Source organism: Nomascus leucogenys, chromosome 14 (assembly GCF_006542625.1).
Source record: "Nomascus leucogenys isolate Asia chromosome 14, Asia_NLE_v1, whole genome shotgun sequence".
Classification (NCBI taxonomy): Eukaryota; Metazoa; Chordata; class Mammalia; order Primates; family Hylobatidae; genus Nomascus; species Nomascus leucogenys.
In genome coordinates this window covers 67,640,710-67,665,632 of record NC_044394.1, presented here as the reverse complement: position 1 = coordinate 67,665,632, position 24,923 = coordinate 67,640,710, and the positions used below count along the sequence as shown (strand labels likewise).

The 24,923-nt window shown below is 33.2% G+C and overlaps 1 pseudogene; it reads right to left on the bottom strand.

Moving 5' to 3' along the window:
- Positions 1-534: 534 nt before the first annotated feature.
- Positions 535-634, bottom strand: LOC115838531 (annotated as a pseudogene).
- Between the last annotated feature and the right edge of the window lie 24,289 nt (positions 635-24,923).

Sequence of the window (24,923 nt, the reverse complement as noted above, 5' to 3'; positions counted from 1 at the left end):
GAAGTTTTGCTCTAACAAATAACAATAAAATTTTATATGAACTGAATGAAACATAATTATTTTCAAAGATTTAATTTCTTTGATTTCACCATGCACAAAATAGGTGAACTTCATTTACATCTTTATGCAGCTGCATACATTTATTTTAACAAATATGATCCATTACTTTACATCAGTCTGTGCTGCATATTGTATCATAATAGTAAATCATCTGTTTTAATTCTTAACTATATAAAATTCTCAATATGCCTAAATTTTATTTATATCCCACCTTTACTTTTTAAAGGAAAATGTGTTGCATATTTTAAAAAGAACAAATTCAATTATTATCATAATGAGAGCATTCTCCTATAAATATATAAAAACCCACAAAGCTTTTTCAGCTTTTTTCAAATCTTTACTATTGTGGTCATTTAACACCAGCTTTGAGATTCAGCTTATCCAAACTTATGGTTCAATTATACCATGAGTAAAGATACTATAAGGGACCAATAGATCACTCGTTAACTCATTTACTTATTTACTTATTTATTTTTAAATATGAAACATTTTATAAATATTTATGTCATCCTTGCACAGGGGCCATGCTAATCTTTTCTGTATCGTTCCCATTTTAGTATATGTGTTGCCAAACTGGACCTTCACTTATTTTTATAGTAAAAGTGTAGTTTGTATTTACTATATACAAAGTTATACAGGAAATTAACATAAATGAATATTTTACTTAATGTAAAATTTTAATTAGATCAATATGGAATTGTTACTTTTATACCAATTTTTATTTTTATTTGAGAAGTAAAAATTCTCAAATATTGTTAACATCATATGATCGAACTTAAATATATATGCAAATTGAAGACTCTTTAGAACATTAATATTTGACTTAGTGTTTACCGAATCCCACTTATGTGCTAATAGAGAGTTAAAGTGAAGGAAAAGAAGAATATTATGGGAACTACTCTAAAGCAGTCTAGAACTAAAGAAGAAACAGATATTTGGACACATTTTAAAATATGCTGCAAGTGATAACGTACAGGTATGTCTACAAAAAATATGGTAGTTGGAGACGTAGTCTAACTCAGTATTCTGGAAATATTTTCTATGAAAAAATAAGACTGGAAAAATTCATTTGTGTATATTGAACAATAATGTGTTACATTTGCTGTAATTCCGTTGTACAATTTAACAATTTTAGGTTAGGGTGATTTAAAAACCACAATAAGAAAATTACTTATGTATTATCACTGTACCTTTATTTTAATCTCTGTTTCTTCAGTATATAATACACACATGTGCTTATAAAGAAAGATGCAATAATATTTAGTGTGATTTCCATATCAATTTTGTAAAAGAATGGGAACACATACCAGTATAAACACATAAATATCACATATAAATAAATACATGTACCTACATCATGCGACTCTTTATATATTAGTATGTTCTAATATTTCTTTTTAAATAAAATATTGTAATGAGAAATAGAGGAATAAATTTATAAACATATACTTAACATTCAGTATGATCTAGACCTCATACTAATTTGCTTGTGTAATTTGGGAAAAATATTTGCCTTATCTAAACATTACCATTTTTAATTAAGAACACAGGAATACAGAATATGCTTTTGTGAAAATTAAATGAAATCATTATATAAATATTTTAATCTGAAAAATTCTCATTTTACTGTTTAACAAAAATACAATTTTAATGTCTGCATAATAGCCCTTTATGTCTCTAAAGTACGATTCATATAATTATTCACTCTTTGGCATTTATGTTTTGAATAATTTTGTAATGGCCAAACATATTTATACATATCTACGCATTGTTCTTTGTAATCCACTTATCATAAATTCCTAGAAGTATTATTTGTGGGGCAAAAGTATTATTTGTGGGGCAAAACGTTCTTTATGTAGAGATAGCCAAATTGCTTTATAGAAAGGTTGTAACAACACTTCCAATAGTAGTTTGCCTAATTCATCATGAACTATTGCTAATAGTAGCTAGTTTTTAATTTTAATTTATATAGAGAGAGTTTATGAGTTTGCAAAGATATAATTTGCTTGCATTTAAATTTATTTGAATATTTCTTGTAGATGATTTTTGGTGAATTATATTTCTTTTGAGAGTTGGATGTACATGTTTTAAATTATTTTTATGAGAATATCTTCTTTTTCCTTTTAAATAATGAATTGTCAGGCACGTATATATTAAAGCTTCTAGTACCTGGATAGTAAAAAGTATTCAAAATAGTTTTTTTTTACTTTCACATATATATTTTCAACTTCTCTATGCTACATTTCATTTGCTGACGTTATAGTATTTTTATTCATTACTAAATATTAAGAATCATAAAATTTCATCTTTATTTTTCTAATTATTTTGTGGTTTCATTTTTAATATTTAACTTTCAAATTATAATGGCTTTAATTTTGTTATAAGTTATGAGGAGAAGCACCAATTTATCCTTTTTCCATTAATAGTCATCCAATTTTCTCAAAAAAAAATTGTTATTTTGCATGAATATGGGATACCACCTTGTGTTAAATTATATAGTTTTACCTGTTACTATGTTCCTTCTTTTGTATTGATATGCATGTTTATTTCATTGTGAAACTTGTTATTTTGCTTATAGTACTTTTATAATAGCATTTAACAGTTGTTCAAGTATGCAATCGTTATTTTCTTGTGAAAATTATTTTTCCTGTTTTACCAGAATTTTTTGTTTCTTTCACTTTGCATTCATTTTGACAGGTTTTGAATCTTTCTTTTCTGGTGTAGGGAGAGGGTAATAAAGGGCACTTTTTAACTCCATGCATCAGTTTATTATTGGGATAAATGTATGCATTGATTTTATGAATATTAAAATCTTTGCAACACTTAGTGCTCTCATTAAAGAATATATTATAGGTCTTCATTTATTTCAAGTGATTCATTTTTACAGCATGCTTCAGGTTTATTGCACTAGTTGTTCCCTCTTTAGCACTGTCTTTCCCACAATTAACCCCTAATTATACTGGTGGACTCCCATGCACTATACAGAGATAGCCAAATTGCTTTATAGAAAGGTTGTAGCAATTATAATTCCTCGTGTCAGTTCATCTAATCTATCAGGTTTATCTAATTCATTTCGGGTCTCTACTGAAATTTCCTCAGCTAAGCCAACTTTTCTTACCTCTTTCTGTCCCACGTCTTTAATAGCCCATCTTTTTCCTTTGTTCTATTTTTCTTCATAGCATTTATCACTGCCAGAAGCCACATTTCTTATTTATTTTCTAATTTTCTCTACCATGGCATAACTCATTGGCATGGTCTTTGGTTTTTTTCAATGCTGAATCTTTAGAGTCCAGAGAAGTACTAAGAACATCATTAGTATTCATAATTAATCAATGGTCTTTAGTGAAAATTTGCATTTCATTTATATAAATCATGCAAATTTCTTCTGTATATTAATTGTTGCTAGTTTGATTTTTTGGAGCTAAGTGAATGGAATGTATCTGATTATTTTATTTCCTATGACCACCCTAAAAAATTGCTCATTCCTGAAAAACTGTAGAGATTCGGATGAATTCTCTGAACATTTCTATAAAGCATGATATAGTTTATCATTGCAAATATGACCAGGATTTTTATGTTGATATAGAGACTGAGACAGAAATAGATGCAGAGATGTATATTTTATACAAAGATAAATATATAGATATTCAAAGAATCAAGTCACCCCAGAATTGATTGAAACTATTAAAATTCATCACCACCACATATTTCTATATTTCAAATTGTTATGCAGTGGAACTCCCAAATGGATTGAAGGAACATAAATGCAGAATACTGATAAATGGCGGCACAGTGAGCAAAAAGAGGTGGCTGGCAGAGGAGCCTAGTGATGGCAGAGAGAAGCACTTTCATGTGACAGCATTATTAATGACTGAAAAGAATTTGTAAAGCATCTTAAGTGGCTGCTCTGATGATTTAAAAATCTGATGATGGAGGACACTCATTACTGGGGAAATATTATATGTGATAATACAGATTGTGTCATTGGTGAAGACCTCTCAGCTCTGTATTCACTGGGAATTTTGGTCAGAAAGTTCAAGACCTTATGTGTTTCTCCTAGCCTATGATCTGTAAGATTTCAAGCCTTTGATGAGTCATAGGGCTAGATGAATTTTAAGGTCTTTTCCAATCGAGTACATGTAATTTTTGCAATATAAATTACATGTCATACATGCTAATAATTCTAAAGGAGAACAAAATAAAAAAGAAATCACTTTAGAATCCAGAAAATGAGACAGAAAATATATTTTTTAACACTAAGACTATATTTTTCCTAAGAACCTAAGTTACTGACAATAAATTAAATCTTTAGAAATATAATACTTTAAGATTTCTCCTGGATTATTAAATATGTCCATCACTATGTGTTAGTTATGCTAAGTCTAAAAATGAAATTAGTGTTTTATGAACATCGCTGGGAATTTCCTACAATGCTTATTTGTACACAAAATTTTAGTGCATGTATGATTTTGTTTTTTGTTTGTTTGTTTGTTTGTTTGTTTGAGACAGAGTCTCTTTCTATTGCCCAGTCTGGATTGCAGTGGCAAGATCATGGCTCACTGCAGCCTCAGTCTCCTGAGGCTCAATCAATCCTCCCACCTCAGCCTCCCTAGTAGCTGGGATCACAGGTGCATAACGCCATGCCCAGATAATTTTTTAATTATTCCTTTTTGTAGAGACAGGGTTTTACCATGTTGCCCAGGTTGGTTTCAATCTCCTGGGCTCAAGCGAGGAGTTGGCCTCATAAAGTGCTGGGATTACAGGAATGAGCCATTACCCCCAGGAGACATATTTTGATTTTCATCAAAAAACCTATATTTAAACTTGACACAACTGAGTTTTATGGGATATAATCCAGAACTGAGAATTTTTAAATAGTCAAAATCTAGTTAAAATATCTTGTTTTTATTTCAATAATTATAATAATTATTACCATTTTTGTTATTATTTTAAAGTCAATTCAGTGCTCACATACGTGACTAGCCTTTTGAGGTTCTTGTCCATTTATTAATTTGTCTAAGATCATTCATCTGCTAACACTGCTTTAACAACCATGAGCCAAAGAGAGAAGTTCAGTGTCTTGGCCACCACGTGAATAAAGCAAAGTGTGCATTTGGTATATCCATCTCCTTTTTAGATTCTGTTTCTTCATTTTTTTTCTATACTTAGTAGAAAGAGTTTGATGTTAAGAAAAATTGTCACCCAATTGGTTTATCTAATTACACGTTGTTCAGTAGTTATATGTAAATTATTTTTATAAATGTAGTTTAATATGTTTGTGATCTGAAATCAATGCATATCTCAGGTAGAAAAGAGTAATTCAGAATTCTGTGTCTGACGGAGTCACAGCCTCAAAGACATTGAATGTAGCCTATGTTGCTGTGGTCCATCCTTGAATTTTTTGCTAAGCATTAATCTAGCTTAGTTTTGAATAAGACTGATGTTTCATGAGACTGATTGAAAAGTTGGACTGTGGTGTTTGTACATATATATATAATATATATTAATATATATCTACATATAATATATGTATATAGTTGGCCTTCTATATTAATGGGCTCCATATCTGTGGATTCAACCAAGAGCACATCAAAAATATTTTTTTTAAATGTGTCTGGGCTGGGCAGAGTGGCTCACACCTGTAATCCCAGCACTTTGGGAGACCAAGGCAGGTGGATCGCTTGAGTTCAGGACTTTGAGACCAATCTGGGCAACATGGCAAAACCCTGTCTCTACAAAAAATACAAAAAAATCAGACTGGTGTGGTGGCACACACCTGTAATCCCAGCTACCTGGGGGGATGAGATGGGAGAATCGCCTCAGCCTGGGAGGCAGAAGTTGCAGTCAGCAAAGATTGCGCCACCACACTCCAGCCTGGGTGACAGAGCAAAACACTGTCTCAAAAAAGAAGTGTCTGTATTAGACATGTATAGACTACTTTTCTTGTCATGAATCCCTATACAACACAGCAATACAGTATAACCACTATTCACCGGTATTTGCATTGTATTAGATATTATTAGTAATGTAGAGATGATTTAGCATATATGGGAAGATGTGAGGATATGCACAGGTTATATAAAGATACTTTGCCATTTTACATCAGAGACTTGAGCATCCATAGATTTCAGTACCCAAAAGAGGCAGAGACTTGAGCATCTGTAGATTTTGGTATCCAGAAGAGGTCTTGGAACCACTGCCGCATTGATACTGAAGGATGACTGTACATACCAATTTGTCTCTCTCTCCCTCTCTATGTATCTTTCATAAAACATTGCCCAGAGCAGTCTGCTTGCAGCATGCAACCACAGAAGTTTCTTCTGTTGTGTTGGCATGTGCCAATTAGGTAATCACCAGGCAGTTGTGTGGCCTTTCCACTCTCTATCTCTTTCCATTTTCTCTCTGTTGTAAACAGTAGTAAGAAGATAAAGAAGGAATAAAGAAAAATCTATTTAGTGTACCACAAGCCTACTGTGTATATATGTGTGTGTCTGTGTAAGTGCCCTATGGACACGTGTAATTTATCAAAGATTTTCAGAGCTGTCTATGCTGTCTTTCCATTCCCAGTTCTGCATGTTTCAAAGCCTAATTAGCTTTTATCTGAGAAGTTCTCAGTCTATCTTTAAAAAACCACTATTCTCTAATAAAAAGCCCATTCTTTCTAACACTTATTGGAATATATGCTTGTAATTTTATATAAGAACTATTTTGATGGCCAAGGGAATGATATATTTTATTTACCACTGGGGAGTTTTTAATAGAACTAAGTAAGCTATTTAGTTTTCCGGTGTACTATGAGAGAAATCTGTCAATTTACTATACCAGTTTACCTTTCAGATCCCATATTATACTTCTGTTGCACTTAGAAAATTCAACGCTTGAATCTCAAGCGCTACAGATATTTGCCAAAGACACTATCTCTAGAATCTGAGTTTTCATATATTTTCAATGCTCCTGAACCTTACAATGCATCACTTTTCCTATGTACTCTATAATAATAGATTCTAGACATAATTGAATATTTAATTTACTTTTCACACATTTATGACATGTCTGCCTTTGCCAGAGCCTCCCCTAAGTGCAGGCAATAAAATGTTGACTCAGAGTGGCCGTGAATTTTGGCATAAATACATCTGTGAGTTCCCTAACCACACAAAGGGATATGGCAGTATTCCCAGCTTGGCAGAACTGTAAACCATATGAATTGATACTTAATGAGAATGTCTGCACTATATGAACCCATTAAAAAGCATATTATCATTCTCTCTACCACCCAGGACTTCTCAAAACCAGATTATGAGAGACTGTGAGCATTGTACTACCATCCTGTGGGACAACAGAACTGAGGTTAGGAAGTAGCGTCTTCAATACAGAAAATCAGTTCACAGGAATCGAACCTCTATCAGTATCTGAAGGATAGGAGAAAGAGGGTATCTTAGAATAGGGCTGGCAAGAGCAACAATGAAGCTTACGTTACTGGTAAATGAGTGTGGGCTCCAACGAGGCATTAACATCCTAAGCAGGAGACTGAGGCATTGGTACCTTCATTCAAACTGGGCCAATAAGGCAGGAATTACTAGAAACAAACAACTTGATAAACGTAAGGTAAACAACACCCAACCCCAGATGTGGACAGAGCTGTGAGCACTCTTTTTTTTTTTAACCAATAAATGAATTTCTTGCTTATTGCTGTGCATTAGGGAGGTAAGGTTGCTTCTTTAAATTATGCCTCTATTGGGAGACTAGAAATCATAAATATGAAACTACAGAAGGTTGTATTCATTTCTCATGAAGGGCTATAATCCTCACAAGTCCAGCACATGCATACAAACCACTTGCTTAATTTAAATTGGGTTGATTCAGACAAGGAAAAGTCACTGCATGATTCAGAGACTGATGTTGATCTTACAGGGTTGAAATGTGGCCAAATTCTGATTTATTAACAATGTTGTAGAGATCTAGGTAATATGTTGGCCTGACCTACAGGATGCACCACAATTATTTATTAGCAAGCCCCATATTTGTTTTTACAGCAAGAGAAACTATTATAATTGCAGTCATGGGAAAGTATTTTAGACTCATTTTATTTTGAAAATTGTTTTGTTTTTTCTGAAGAATACTCAGTGTTCAAAATTTATAATAACCTCTGAATTGGTTCATGGTCAATTATAGTAAATAAAAACAGGTGAGGTCAGAAAACAAGTAAAATTTTTCCAAGTATCACAGATTATAGAAGAGGAAGTATTAATGGAAGAGTAATCAAAGTAGTCTCCTGCATCAGAATCACTTGAGAAATTGATTAAATCCAGCTCCTTGGTTCATCTTTGACCTACTAAATAAAAATATTTGAGAGTGGTACCTATAATTCTGTGATTTTAACAATCACATCTCATAATTCCTTCACAATGTGCACTAAGGTTTGAACATTACAGTATTGGAATGAAGAGAAGAGGTTCTGGAATTCTGGGGCTATTTCCTCTAGCTTATTGATCCAGACTCTCCAATCTTTTATTAACATGATGATCTATAAAAACTTGCACCCTAAAATATTTCTATTTAATTTTATTTAATAATTTTAAAAATCGCAAAATGTTGAAATATTAACATTGAAAAGCAGGCTGAGAAAACATAAATTTTGTTGAATTCATAACATTTAAGTGGTTTCCATTACTTCAGTTATTTCTAGAGCATCTCAATTTATCAATGTAAAAATTTAACTCTTAGCAAATAACAAGGTAAAAGAAATGAGGCTGAATTGCCTTTAGAATGAACTGGAGTTCCAACCAGGATTATAGATTTTTATTCACAATGTGTAGTATCACAGCAATATTATTTCAAAATGCTTTGGGAAATGACAATATGGGGAATAAAATCACTTAGAAATTAAACCTAGAATCTGACATTACAGTGCACTGGCTTAAATGCTTATGTTGAATAGAAATATTTTGATATCATGTGACTACTCAAAAGAAATTTAACTTGCCCAATAAAATGAAATAAATTTTCAAAAATAAATTCTAGGAACATTTGTGACTGGACCTTCAGAGCATGCTAGGAGAGCAGAGAGAAACTTATAGAACTGTATTTTATGTCTTCCTTGAATGCACCAATGAATATCATATACTAAGCAAAAGGTATCCCTTTCAAATACAATGTATGTGTGCCCTGTGCTTTCTGGTGTCTTGAAATCAAAGGGGATAAATATTAGTAAAAATTAGAAGGAGAATACTGTGGCACATTTTGTTCAGGTATGCATTGGAATAGCTAGGTAATTATTACTTTTTATTCTAGATTTTTAAGAAATTTACAAAATTATCTTGGCATTTTGGCAAAATTTCTATAATCTTATGTGTTTTTATTTTCTATTAAAATATGTGAAACAAAATAACTTACTTATCATACAATTTTTAGGGTTCTGAGTTGGACAGGTGCTTTCCATTGTTTAGTTCATAAATATCAGAGTTACTTATTAATTTCAATGGGCATAGCTCTGTATTTCTAACCTATGGTCTTGTCATCCCTATAAGCTGTGGTATGAATTTCTGAAACTGCATACATTTTTTCCTGCAGTATATATCTGTCACTGTTATAACATTCTTAAGTGCCTTCATTGCCTCATCACCCTTGCAGTTAGCCCAAATCCAAACAATTATTTTACACTATATTATACTATTTATATAGAAAATAGTATACTATTATATTTATATAGAAAATAGTATTTTTATACTATTTTATACTATACTATAGTATTTTATATTATTATGCTATTTGTTCTATGGGGGAGTGGTGGTATAAATTTAATGTTCATGCTCTTTTCAATTAAATAATTCCATATCTAAGATCTTACTAAGATCTTTTCCATTTAAAAAATCTCAGTTAAAATACTACATTTTCTTGATATTTTATTTTCAACTTAAGCTAAATTTGGCTAAAGTGGTATCTCCCTATCCTGCATTGCTTTCTTAATTATTACATCTTTTACACAGTTAAGACATGGCTGATTGAGTTTTGTTTACATTTCTTTTTATCTGACGTTTTCATGTTTGTTAACTTTTGTTACCCAGAATGTAAGAAGCATGAAAGAAGGATATCCATGTCAGACAAACAGTAGGTGCTAAATAAATGCTTGGTTAACAAATATTAACTGAATGCTTGTTATGTTTACTATTACACAACACATTCATTTCTTGTTCTCTCAAAAGTGACACACTTTGACGAAGACGTTGTTGTAGGAAGATCAGGGTTCTTGTTACACGACCACGACCAGGAAAGATTAGGCTAGCAGACATTTTGAAGGATTGGGGTAGGATTTATTGGGTGAAAAGGATTAAAAAGGGAAACAGGAACTCTCAGCAAAGTAAGAGTCCTGCTAGCAGGTGTCCCGCCTCACAGATTTAATACCCAGTTACCACCCAGCAACAGGAGAGGCCAGGCTTCTACCCCTGCAAATGCAAACTTCTGTGGCTCCACCCCATTCTTCCAGTGCGCAGGCGGGATGGAGATTCTCTGGAGACCTTCCCCCTTTGTACTTGGCTGTCTCAACACTGTAAAAGCAGGTGAGGCCACGACGGGCTCATATAAACTTTAGACGGTCTTACTTGATGCTCATTTGTAAGAGTCTGAGCAATTACTAACCCTGAATACTTTTTCAAACTGAACTTCTTAAGAGAAGTTCTAGTAAAAGACAACATTTTACCCATCATCTTATATTTCCAGATGATTAAGTATCCACGAGTTGGTGTTCTAGGCAACCATCTGTGTGCCTTGGACTGATTTAAAATTTGGCATAAAATTTACAACAGTTAAATCAATAAGGGTAAAGTGATATTAGAATTTAACTAATATGTTTTCCAGAGGGCATTTCTTGGCTGTCAATGTATTCATGAATGGTGAATTTCATGGGGAGACCCTGTAATCATCTCAAAGAGGAACACAAGTCATGAAGGGCAAGGGCCAAGCAAAGCTAATAATTCTCTAGGTATCAAATAAAAACCCAGAGACACAGGTCTCAGAAGAGCTCTAATGGATTTTGCTGCTCTGCCAGCTTGTACTGTTCTTGCCCCAGGTGCTACAGCTCTTGTCCCAAAAGCATAAAATGATCTTGTGGCCTTTGATACATCTTCAGAGAAAGAATATTTTCAGTAAATAATGAAGTGTCTTCCAGGTATCAGAGATTTAAAGGAAATCTACTAGTGCATGGAAAAACTCAGAACTCAAAGTGCATATCTTACTAATGTTATTTATGTATTAAAATATACATTAAATTCTTGTCCATATCAATCACTGCACAAAGCGCTAGACAAATAAAAAAGAATGCACAGTTCCTTCTCTTAAGAAGCTTATAGCTTAACTGGATGTCAGATAAGTCTCCAAAAATTGCATAGTCGTGTCATAAGTGCTATGATATAAGCCAGGAGAAGGACCTAGAAGAACATGTGAGAAGGAGAAGAAACCCAATTATAGGGAGAACACAATTTCTCCCCAATCACTCCCAGTATATCTGACATAAGCTGGATGAAAGAAATGCTAAGGAAATTGCTTTTCCATCATTTATTTCTGAGATCAAAAAATTGACTACATTTTAAAATCTTGCTCATGAAAACAAAACCAAGAAAGCAAAATAGTAATTGAGAAGCCTTGTTTGGGCTCCCAGATTCCAGGATGGCTTATGATGTGACCAAGATGTTTCTGTGTCTTGAGAAGGTAATGTTTCCCTGGAGAAATTTCAGCATCTGGTGGGGCAGGGTAACAAAGAGAAGTCCAAAGACACAGGACCTTAAGCCCTGTTTCTGCTTTAATCAGAGTGTTTTAATTTTGTCTATTATACGGAGGTCTCATGTAAAATTTCAACTAAAGAGAATTTGTGTGTGTGTAGTAAAAAAAAAAAAGAAAAGAAAAATTTCAGAAGCTCTAATGGAAACAAAGCAGAATATATATTCTTACCGCTGTAATTTTTTTGTTTTTATAAAATAAATTGTTTGTATTAGAGGTTTACAATATGGTGTTATGGGACACATAGACATCGTAAAGTATTACCATATTAAAGCAGACTAATATATCTATCATCTCACATACCTTTTTGTGGCAAAATCAACTAAAATCTGCTGATTTAACAAAAATTCCTAATAAATACAACTTCATTAACTTTAATCCTCATATTGTACATTAGATCTTTAAACTTGTTTATCCTATCTGCTATTTTGTATCCTTTGACCTATGTCTCTCCATTTCCTACCCACTTTATCCACAGTAATCAGTTTCAATCTCTCTCTCTCTGTATTTATGCTTTTTAATAAATATTGCACACATAAGTGAGATCATGTAATATTTTAATATTTTTCTTTCTCTGGCTTATTTCACTTACCATAATATCCTCCAGACACATCCATATTGTGGCAAATAACAGAATCTCCTTTTCAAAGACTGAATAATATTTTCCTGCTCTATAATTTTTTCTTCTTAATATTTCCAAGTGTAAACTCCTTAGCCTGCACTTCAAGGCCCTGCATAACTTGGCTCCTACTTGCCCTTTCTGAATCATCTCTCAAAAACTTAACTTCCATCAACCCATCCGTCTAAACATGTAGGAAATCATTACATTTCATTACTTTGTAGATGTATAGATGGTATAAATTTTCGTATTTTAAAGCTTATCAAATACATTAAAATAAATTCTGCTTTTGCGGTGCTGCTTAGAGGCGTAGACACAGTTTGGTGTTTATTTTAATCCACTCACACACTGTTCTGTTTTTCACATAAATTATATTTAAAATTGTTTGATTTGGGATGGAACAGTGGTATTTAATAGTTTATATGCACCATGGTAGGTATCTTTCTATCCATAGGATTTAGAGGTTAGGCGTAGTTTTTGTCTCCTTGAGTGCTAGTAAAATATATTACTGGGGAATCCGAATTCCTAAGGTCAGCATGCAGAGAAACTCTCTGCAATAAGACTTACTGTGCTAATGTAAAGGATGATATTATTATATTTAGGTTAACTGTTCAAGTCAATCACTTTGGATATGCAGCTATTCAACTTATAATCTTATTTTTTTTCTCTCTCAAAAGTATCCTGCTAGGCCAGGCATGGTGGCTCATGCCTGTAATCCCAGAACTTTGGGAGGCAAAGGCAGAAGAATTGCTTGAGCCCAGGAGTTCAAGACCAGCCTGGGTAACACAGTGGTACCCTGTATCTACAAATTACTTTTTAAAATTAGTTGGACACGGTGAAAGGTGCCCATAATCTCAGCTACTTGGGAGGCTGAGGCAGGAGAATCACTTGAGCCCAGGAGATAGAGGCTGCAGTGAGCTGTGATCGCATTACTGCACTCCAGCATGGGTGACAGAGTGAGAACCCATCTCAAAAATAAAAAATTAAAAGTATCCATTTAGCAGTACACATCTTTGTTATGTAGATTATGTATTTTAAATGAAAAAGTACAAAAACTAAAAGAACACTTTCTTCAAATAGTTTAAAATAAAAAAATAAAGTCATTCCAAAAAATTCAAGTAATAAAAATAGAATATGTTGGCATGAAATATTTGCTATTTTATCTTAGATGATTATGATATAATTGGAAGATTAATCAGGGTATGAATATTTCTAGGAAACAAGACAGCCAAGTAATATTCTTTTTTGGAATAAGTATAATCTCACTTCCAGAATGGCAGCCTGAGGAGCTCCACAGACCTGCTTCCCAGTAAAACAACCTGGAGAGGATTGAAAAGTGGCTTCGCAAAGTTCACATCTACTCAGAACCTCAGAATGTGACTTTACTTCAAAGTAGAATCTTTGCAGATATAATCAAGTTAAGGTTTTAAGATGAGATCATTGGAGTAAGGGTGAGTCCTAACTCCAGTGACTGTGACGTCAAAGAAGAGGAAAGGACACACACACAAACACAGAAAAGATGGCTGTGCAAGGACAGAGGTATAGATTGGATCTATGCATCCATGAGCCAAAGAATTTCAAGAGCCCTCAGAAGCTGGAAGAGGAAAAGAAGGATTCTCCTGAGAAGACTTCAGAAGGAGCGCAGCCATTCCAACACCTTGATTCCAGACTTCTAGCCTCCAAAACTATGAGAGAATAGATTCATTTTGTTTTTTACCTCCCAGTTTGTGGTAATTTGTTAGGGAAGCTTTTCAAAACGAATATACAACCACAAGTGGGGAAGCTATTAAAAAATCATAATCTCTGGAAATTGTCCTAAGGGAATTAAAAAAAGTAAAGCGGCATTTATTCAAGAAAATTCAGTAAATCTAGGCAATAATGGGGAGATTCTATAGCACTTGAGCTATGACCTACTTCTTCCCCGCTCCCTACGTATTTTTGAGAGAGGCTTCACTGTGGGTGGTTGTTGCCAAAAAGATACGGTTCCTTCTTTTTGCAGTCACTAGACAGGAGTTATGGTATTTCATCAGGAGGGCCAAGCTACCAGGGTTTCTCAATTCATCCTGCTCCAAGAATCAGAGGCTAAATTCCTGTCAAATGTGACCTAGATTAGGGTACCCCTTCATCCCATAAGCCTCAATTTTAGGGTGAAAGCTCTACTCTAGGTACAGCAGGTTGAGAATATTGAGGCTCTGATCACTTGTATGATACAGTATCCAAAGTATGAGAAAGGTGGCAAAATCCAGCTCAAAAAGCAGAATCTGAATCGAGCTCATAAATCTAGCTCTGAAAAAAGGAATCAAGAATTTTTTGCAGAGGGAGAGGACATTCACATAAACAGAGTTCTAATGTTCTCCCCTATGGCTGACTTCATCAGGAAACAGAGTGTGGGAAAGTTACAACCTAAATATACATTTTAAAATAATGCATACTTTGTGGAAAATGATTATGAGGCTCTAGCCCCATTAATACAATAAGCTAAATCATAGGTCACCTCATTTACCTAAGAGAATCAGGTAAAGAGACAGATAAGGAAGCACTTCTTGGGGTCAGAACAAATCTCAAAAGCTTCCTAGATAATTATCCCAGCAGGTGATGTTAGCAAGAGGTGAACCAAGGAACTCTAAGTCCTCATTTTTGCACAAAAACATTAATATAACATCTAGAGTTGGAATAAAATAACTTTATAGGAACCCCAAAATAAGTAAAAAATTATAGTAACCAATCAAATGCCCATAAAAAACCCCACACACATTCAAAATATTCATCTATTTATCTATTTTATGGCATTTTTACTCATACTTGTCATGCCTTCTCCCTTATGCAACATGGCATTATCAAAAAAAAAAACAAAACAATGTAGCCCAACTCATGCTTTTCTCCTTCAGTCTAGAAGAGCAGGACAAAAGTTAATTGCAGTGTTCTAACCTGTCTGTGGGATGCCTGAGGAATTAGTTTCTGTTTTCCCTAACTTGGGGCTCACACGAAGAAAGGCAGCATAGCTTGGCATAGCATGGATCTCAGACTGAACAAAACCATGAAAGACAGTGGTGGGTGTGGCAATGCATGGAATCTGCAGAGGAATGAGAGAGTTGGGGTTCCTGGGGAAAGAGATTAGGTAGAGAAACACAATCAATCATCTACAACTCCGAGAAGAAGCTGCAGTGAGACTCTTTTGGATATGAAGACATTTAAAAGCATCCACATGTATGTGGGAAACAGAGAAATGTGCATAGGCATAGAGAGTATGCATCCCCAGAAAAGACTGGAGGAGACCGTGAGCCTTCATCCTGGGCTTATTCCTAGGTTCAGGACATGCCCGATTAATTAATGGAGGTCTGTCCCACCAGTCTTCAAAGATTGGGGAAAAAGACTGGTTTTTTTTTCAGACAATCATTTTTTTTTTTTAAGCAAAAAATCAGAGGGCATGCAAAGAAACATACAATCATGGCTCATTCAAAAGAACAAACTAAATCTCCAGAATCCATTCCTGAAAAAATACAGACAGGAGTTAAGAGACAAAGACTTTAAAACTATGGGCCTAAATGTGCTCAAACACTATAGGAAAACATTAACAAAGAAGTAAACAAAATAATATATAAAAAAGGATACTATCAATAAAGAAATAAAAATTATAAGCAAGAACAAAATAGAAATTTTAGAGCTAAAAGATACAATAACTGAAACAAAAAACATTGAAGGAGTTCAAGAGCAGACTCAAACAGGCAGAATAAATAATAAATGAACTTAAAGTTATTTGACATTATTGAGTCTGAGGAACAAACACAACAAAAAGAAGGAAGGAAAGTGAAAAGAGTCTAAGGAACTTATGATGTACCACCTAATGTACAAATATACACATTATGGGTTTCCAAGAAGGAAAAGAAAAATAGAATGAGACAGAGGGTTTCTTTGAAATAATAATACTGTACAAAAACTTTCCAAATTTGAGAAAAACTATGGATATACAAATACAAAAAGTTCAATGAACTCCAAGTAGGATAATACTCAAAGAGGCCCACACTGAGACACATTATAATAAACTGTTAAAAATCAAAGACAAAGAGAAAATCTTGAAAATAGCAAGGAAAAGTAACTTGTCATGTGTGAGTGAGCCTCAATATGAATATCAGTGGATTTATCAGAAGAAACCTTTGAAGTGGGATGATATATTTAAAGTGTTAAAAGAAAAAAGAAACATGTTACCTGATATTCAATGTTTAGTAAAACAATACTTCAAAAATAAGGGGGGAAATTAAGACATTCCTGTATAAACAAAAGCTGAGGGTATTCATTACCACCTAGACCTGCTGTACAAGAAAGCCTAACAATAGTACTACACGTTGAAATGAAAGAATGCTATACAGTAAGTCAAAGCCATACAAAAATATAAAGTTCTTTAGTAAAGGTATATAAAAGGACAGTCATAAATAATTAGTATTGTTTTAATTTTGGTTTGTAACTCTACTGTTTATTTTCTTTAAGATTTTAAAGATATATGTTAAAGTAATTGTATGTCTATTTCGATGAGTGCACAATATATAATGATGCAATTTGTTAAATCAGAAACAAAAAGTGAGAGGAGGGCAGAACTGTTAAAGACTGTTAAATTCAACTGGATGCAATTGAATTTAAGTTGGCACTAATTTGAAATAGATTGTTAGATCTGGGAATGTTACATGTACTGTTCAAGATAACCACAAAGAAAACACTTGTGAAATATATACAAAAAGAAATAAGCAGATAATCAAAAAGTGTCACTAAAAAGTCAACTAAACACAAAGGAAGGAAGTAAGAGAGAAAATAAGAAACAAAATAGTTATGACATTTGAAAAATAAGTAAAATGGCAATAATACATTCTGGGAAACACTACAGACCAGAGAAAATACTTGCAAACCACAAGATTAACAGTACAATAGTCTGTAGAAAATACAAAGAATTTTCAAAACACAACTATGAAAAAAGAATGTCATTTAATTAGAAAGTAATCAAGCATTTCACCAAAGAGGATGTGTAAATAGCAAAAAGCACATGAAAAGATATTTGACATCATTTGTCTTTGGGAACTGCAGATTAAAACTGCAAGGGCAAATGTTGGCGAGGATATGGGAAACTGGATCACTCATACATTGTGACTGGGAATGTACACTGGCATGTCCACTGGCATGAAAAACATTTTGGCAGTTTCTTATAAAAATAAACATAAATTACCGTACCATCCAACAATTGGACTGTTGCACATTTATTCCATAAAAATACATGTTTTCACAAGAAACTATCCATAATATTTTTATCTGCTTTACTCATTATACGTATAAACTGGAAACAACTTAGATGTCTTCTAATAGGTGAGTGGTCAAACAAATTATGGTATATCCCTGCCATGGAATACTACTCAGTGATGGAAATGATTGAACTATTTATTCACACAACAATCATAATTCTCTAGGGAATTATACTGAATAAAAATCTCAGGTTTAAAAAGATTATATACCATGTGTTTTCATTATATTACATTTTTAAAAGACAAAATTGTAGAAATCATGAATAGATTAGTTATTGACAGTGGTTATTGTTATTTGGGAGGAGGTAGAAAGATAAAAGAGTGGTAAATTTGGTTATAAAGGACAATGTGAGGAACCTTTGTGGCTATGGAACTGTTTTAAATATCTTGACTGTGGTCATGGATATATGAACCTACGCACGTGATAAAATTGTACAGAACTAAATACATATGTGCACACACAAGTACAGGTAAAATGATGAAAAGCTAAAGAAGGAGGATGAATTTTCTCAACGTCAACCTTCTGGTTGTGATATTGCATTATATTTTTGTAAGATCTTACGATAAGGAAACAGTTCTTTGTATTATATCTTAAAATTTCATATGACTCTACATTTACCATAAAACAGTTTGATTTTTAAAACTTGATATGCTTCCTCCTTCTCTGTTAAACTCTTATGCAGGAATTATTATTCATTTTAGAACATATGTCTTCCTTAATATGATCTTATTTTGTTTCATTGTATTACCTAATATATTTACACATATTTTGGAGACAAAAAACCTTATCTTCTAGTTCACATCTCTAGTGAAAATTCATCTATTTACTGCCACCAATACTTAAAAAATTTCAGTCACTTACAGTTAACCTTCATTTATTTTTGTAAGTTCATTTCCCTTTTGTCTTCTGTATTACTTTTATAGAAGCAATGAACTGTTAGAAAATTATTCTAAAATTACTAGAGTATACAAACATATACCATAATTGGAAAGATGAAAGTTGGGCTCCCCATTCTTTACTTATAGTTAAGTACAACATAAGATAGGTTTTCTCCAGGACTAAAGAAAGAAGGAGGTTATTACTTCTGAGATGCAGCCCACTGTAATCACTATGATCTAAGCTTTGGTACCACTGAGGAAAACAAAGGGGAGCCTCTTTCTTCCCCATTATGCCCCAGTCACCACTGGTTTCAAATCTATGAGTAAATTGTGAGGCCCTCTGAATAGATGGACAAAACCCAGTTCTGCTCATGCTCAGGGTCTCTTCAATCTTCCCTTGCTACTTATTTCTCAGGTCAGGCTAGCTTTTCCTTGTTCAGGTTAGGGAACTGCAAAGGAATCTGTCAAGTCCTTAGAAGCCACAGGAAAAAAATCAAGTTGATCTTCAATAAGCTTTTTAAAATATTGAATTCCCCTGGCATTAATTTTGCACCAACTTAAAATTGGCATTAATAAAAAAACCGATTCTAATTTTGTGGGGTCAATATTTATTGATATGGTTTGGCTATGTCCCAACCAAATTAGTCCCATTAGCATTAATTGAAAACTTATTTTAATTTTGTGGAGCCAATATTTATTAATATTGTTTGGCTGTATCCCTACCCAAACGTCATCAACAATTGTAATCCAAATTGTAATCCCCATGTGTTGAAGGAGGAACCTGGTGGGAGGTGATTGGATCATAGGGGCAGTTTCCCACACGCTATTCTCTCATGATAGTGAGAGAATTCTCATGAGATCAGATAATTTTATAAGGCAGTTTTCCCTGATCTTATTTTCTCTCTCTAACCTGCCACCATGTAAGATGTGCCTGCTTCCCCTTTTGCCATGATTGTAAGTCTCCTGAGGGCTCCCCAGCCATGTGGAACTGTGAGTCAATTAAACCTCTTTTCTTTCCAAATTACCCAGTCTTAGGTAGTTCTTTACAGCAGTGTGAAAACGAACTAATACATTCATCTTTCTGTTCTTAGTTATTATTTTTCGTTTTTATATTTTGTTGTTTTGAAGACAGATTAAAATATAAAGGTTTATGCTATTATGTAGCCACCTTGCCCACTATTGTGAAATGTATTTGAATATGGAATAATCATATTTGGGTTTTTTTCTCTTGGTTAAAATGCAGTACTCTAGTCCCTTAAAGGTTATATAAACTGGAAAGTAATTAGATAGATGAGCATTCTTTGGATCTGAAAGAATTAACATTTGCTTTTTGTATTATCTTAATTTTGACCATGAATTTATATTTATCAACATTTCATAAATGTTGTTGTAAAGGAATGAAAATAAGGAAATGTATGTTCCAGACTTAATTTATTAATCATCTTACCTTCCTTCATTTTATATGTTGAATGAACAAAAAAAGAGAAAGCTTTGACTTGGTTGTTGAATATATGCTCTCACCTCTCAGACACTGGTACTCAACTTCATTCTGACTGAGGTGCATTCCTGCTAAAATTAGTATATGTAAACTCCATTCCCCAAAATTCTGACTTTATAGGAAATATGTAAAGCCAGAAATTTACCATTCTAGTAATAACCCTGGGGCATATTTTGAGATATACTGCTCAGAGGAAATCTCAGGATTTCACCATTCCTTTATCATTTTACCCATCCAATAAGAAGAATCTATAATAAGGTTCAGCAAAAAAAAGGATGTCCTCAAATGTGTCTGGAAGACTAACCTCTCTTCAAAGATGTTCACATCCTAACACCTGAAACTTTATTTGGCACATGAGACTTTGCAGATGTGATTAACTTGAGGATTTTGTGATGGAGAGGTAGAGAAAATGTAAGGGAAATGTAGCGAAAATATTCTGAAGTCAATTGCATCTTAACAGTCCTTTCAAATGTAAAATTCAAATTTAACAAAATTTTAAAATTTCTATTCTTTATTCTCTAAATGATATCCTACAGAAAAATAAAGCTGAGGAACTTTCTGCAGCATGTGGTTGCATGGCTGGATATATAATATATGTCTTTTTAGTCAATATATATTGTGAATGATGTTTATTAACTAGCCTTTGAAGATTTAATTTTCAATGTATGTAATTATAATCAACTTAAAAAACCTTTAATAAATGTATTAAGTGTAATTTAATCTTATATTATCAATTTTTAATTTCAATATTAGAATCATACTTTTGAAATTGGAACACTTGGGAACATAGAAAAGGACACAAAGATCTCTAGATATGGAAAGATGCAAATAATATTTGTTTTGACTCTGACAGAGAAATATAATTTTCCAAGCAGAGATGGACAGCAGGATGTTAGACAATCTTCTTTAAGACAGTCTGTTCATAGGCACAGAGCCATAACAGATGGTGAGGAGATGGAGTATTAACAGAATAGGAATATGTTGTTTTAACATAGTTAGGGAATGGGTTCGATAAAGTGGAGATATAAGTAGGACAGTAGGACTGAGACTGAAATGTACTATATGCTGTTTTAAGAAATTGAATCTAGCATATAGATATGTAGAGGACAGGAAATAGTTTATACAAAACTTAGTTAACAGATTTGATTTAGGGAAAATAATTAGCAGCAGTATTAATGGAGCAAGGCTTGGAGTAAGTAAATTCAGCTAAGGAGCTATTGTAGTCGCCTATGAGATTAAGAATTACGTGCTCCTGGATGATCTTGAGCTGAGAATTTTTCATGATTCTCTAAGTCTACAACAGTAAAAGGGATACCAGTAAATGAAGAGAAGACCAGTGAATTAAATCTAAAGTGTCTTAAGGAAGCCAAATGAAGATGTTCAATAAATAGTTAAATATATCAGTTTGGACCTTCAAAATGAGTTTTATCATCCTATGGCTAATTTTAATTGAATATATTGTATTGGATATATTTTGGTCCATGTATTGAATGAGACAACAACCTAAGAATTATCAGAAGAAATATTTGATGAGAAGATGAAGAAGAAAGAGATACAAAAGGGGAACAGAATGAAATAGCAAATAAAATACTTCAAGAAATAAACAGTGTGACAGAGGTCAGGAATAGGAAAGGAAATAAAAACATCGCTAGTTTAGGCAAACAGGAATTGCTAGTGACTAGAGTAAAAAGCATGTAAAGATAATCAGAAGGTGGAGAATCTAGATGTAATTGAAAAGTTGTTTCAAACAAATGTATGAAGTACAATATAAATGGGTAGCTCCTTAGATTTTTACACCATGAAAACAGCTATGAAACCACTACTCGAATCAATAGAGTCACCGGCATTCACAGTGTCCCCCTCAAGTTTCTTCCCAGTCAACATCCTACCCTCCTTTTGAAAGGTAAGTACAATGAGATGTCTAATGCATGACATTATCTTCAAACTTTATATGAAAAAATCATATGATATTCATCCTTGTGTGTGTCTTCTTTTAATTGATATTTTGTAATCATTTTGTAATCAACATATTATCTTCATTTATTCCTGTTTCATGTTTTTACTGGTTATGTAGTTTATTAACTTTTACTGCTTTACAGTATTTTAATATACAAATATACTACAGATTATCATGCATTCTATTTTTATGGTTTTTGCACTGTTTTCTCTTTAGGCTATTATGTATAATTCTGCAATGAGTATTTTTGTAAAAGTTATTTTGGTGCACATATGCATGCAGTATGGGTTGGTATCTGAGTAGGAGTGGAACTGATTGGACAAAAGGAATGCATATGTTATACTTTAGTACACACCACAAAAAAAAAATTACCAAATTGGTCAAACCAATTTACATGCCTACCAGTAGGGTATGAAAGTTTCTCTTGCTGCATGTCCTTATCAAACCTTAGTATTGTCAGCCTTTGTAATTTTAACCATTCAGAAAGATGCCTGGTGAGATGTCACTGTGGTTTTAATTTTAATTTCTTTATTTATATCATATGTTCATTGACAATATGGATATCACTTGCTGTGAAATGCCTACTGACATATTTTACACATTTTAAGAATAAACCTTTAAATATTAGAATAGTTTTAGATTTATAAAAAAAGTTGAAATGATGGTACTGAGAGTTCTCGTATTCCCACACCCAGCATCCCCTCTTAATAGTGTTTTACATTAGAATGGTGATGTGGTTTGGCTGTGTCCCTACCCAAATCTCATCTTGAATTGTAGCTCTCATAATTTCCATGTGTCACGGGAGGGTCCAGATGGGAGGTAATTAAATCATGCAGGTGGGTTTTCCCATGGTATTCTCATGATAGTGAATAAATCTCATGAGTGGTTTTATAAAGGGAAGTTCCTCTATAAAAACTCTCTTGCTTGCTGCCATATGAGACGTGACTTTCTTCCTCATTCACCTTCTGCCATGATGTGAGACTTCCCTAGCCACATGTAACTGTGAGTCAATTAAACCTTTTTCCTTTATAAATTATCCAGTCTTGGGTATGTCTTTATTAGCAGCATGAGAACAGACTAATACAAATGGTACATTTGTCCCAATTAATAAAGCAATATTTATATATTATTAGTAACTACAGTCTACAATTTACTATTTATACTTAAAGAGAAGTTCAGATTTTCTTAGTTTTTAATCTAATGTCCTTTTACTGTTCCAGTATCCTGTCCAGGATACCACATTAAATGTAATTGTCATGTCTCTTTAGGCTCCTCTTGGCTGCCTCTCAGATCTTGAAATTAAAAAAAAATTAAATTTGTACTAGCCATCCTGGGGAATGCCTGACAATATTGAGAACTATTTGATACGTGTGTTTTTTGTAGTGTGTCCTTTATAACATTCAGGTCACCATATTCAAAATACAAAACAGTTTAAAATTGGAGACAAAAGGACAGATACTGATTTTATCCAGGATAAGACTTCATGAGTGTTGGTAGCTCAGAAGGAAAAAACTTATTATAGAATTGAGAATACAAGTGATAATATGCTTTAAAAATAGTTTAACCAAAAAGCACAGACATGATACAACCAGTAAATGTAGCTAAGAGGGGTTTGGTAGGCTGAGACCTCTAAGTGGAAGACTCAAAAAAAGTGAAAAGGCAATCTAAAAAAAACAGGAGTGGAAGGCAGGAGGGAGAGAAGAAAGATGAAAATCAAAGAGAAGAATTACTAAAGGTCTGAGGAATTTCTCTTTTAAAAATTATGCATTGGATGCCTGTATCAAAACATCTCATGTACCCCATAAATACATACACCCAATAGTACCCACAAATATTAAAAATATTTTTAAAAGAAAAATTATATATACAATATATTTTACTAATCTGGGAGTAGGAAAAGCATTTCTAAGCATCACAAATAACTTAGAAGCTATTTTTTTAAAGACATAGATTTGAACACTAAAATTGTGTAAATGTTTGTTCAACTTTTTAGATTCAAGGAGTACATGTGCAGGTTTGTTGCAAGGGTATATTTCATGATGCTTATGTTTTGCATACAATTGAATCTATCACCCAGGTAGTGAGCATAGTACCCAAAAGGTAATTTTCAACTGCTGCCCTTCTCCCATCCTCCCTCCTCTTGTAGTTCCCAGTGTCTATTGTTCTCATCTTTAGCTCCATGTGTACCCAATGTTTAGCTCCCAGTTATGAGTGAGAATATGTGGTATTTGGTTTGCTGTTTCTGCATTGATTTGCTTAGAATAATAGCCTCCAGCTGCACCCATATTGTTCCAAAGGATTTGGTTTTGTTCTTTTCTATGCCTGCAGAGTATTCTATGGTGTATATGTACCATAGTTTTATATCCAATCTGCTCTTGATGGGCACCTAGGTTGATTCTATTTCTTTGCTATCATGAATAGTGCTGTGATGAGCATTCAGGTGAATATGTTTTTGTGGTGGAACAATGCATTTCCCTTTGGGTGTATACCTAATAATGAGATTATTGAGTCAAATGGTAGTTTTCTTTTTAGTTCTTTGATGAATCTTCAAACTGCTTTCCACAATGGCTGAACTAATTTGCATTCCTACCAATATTATATAAGCATTCCATTTTCTCCACAGCCTCGACAACATCTAATATTTTCTGACTTTTTAGTAATAGCCATTCTGACTGGTGTGAGATCGTATCTAATTGTGGTTTTGATTTGCATTTCTCTAATGACTTGTGATGTTGGGTATTTTTTCATGTATTTGTTGGCCACTTGTATGTCTTCTTGGAGAAGTGTCTGTTTGTACACTTTGCTCACATTTTAATATGGTTATTTCTTTTTTTGCTTGTTGACTTGTTTAAG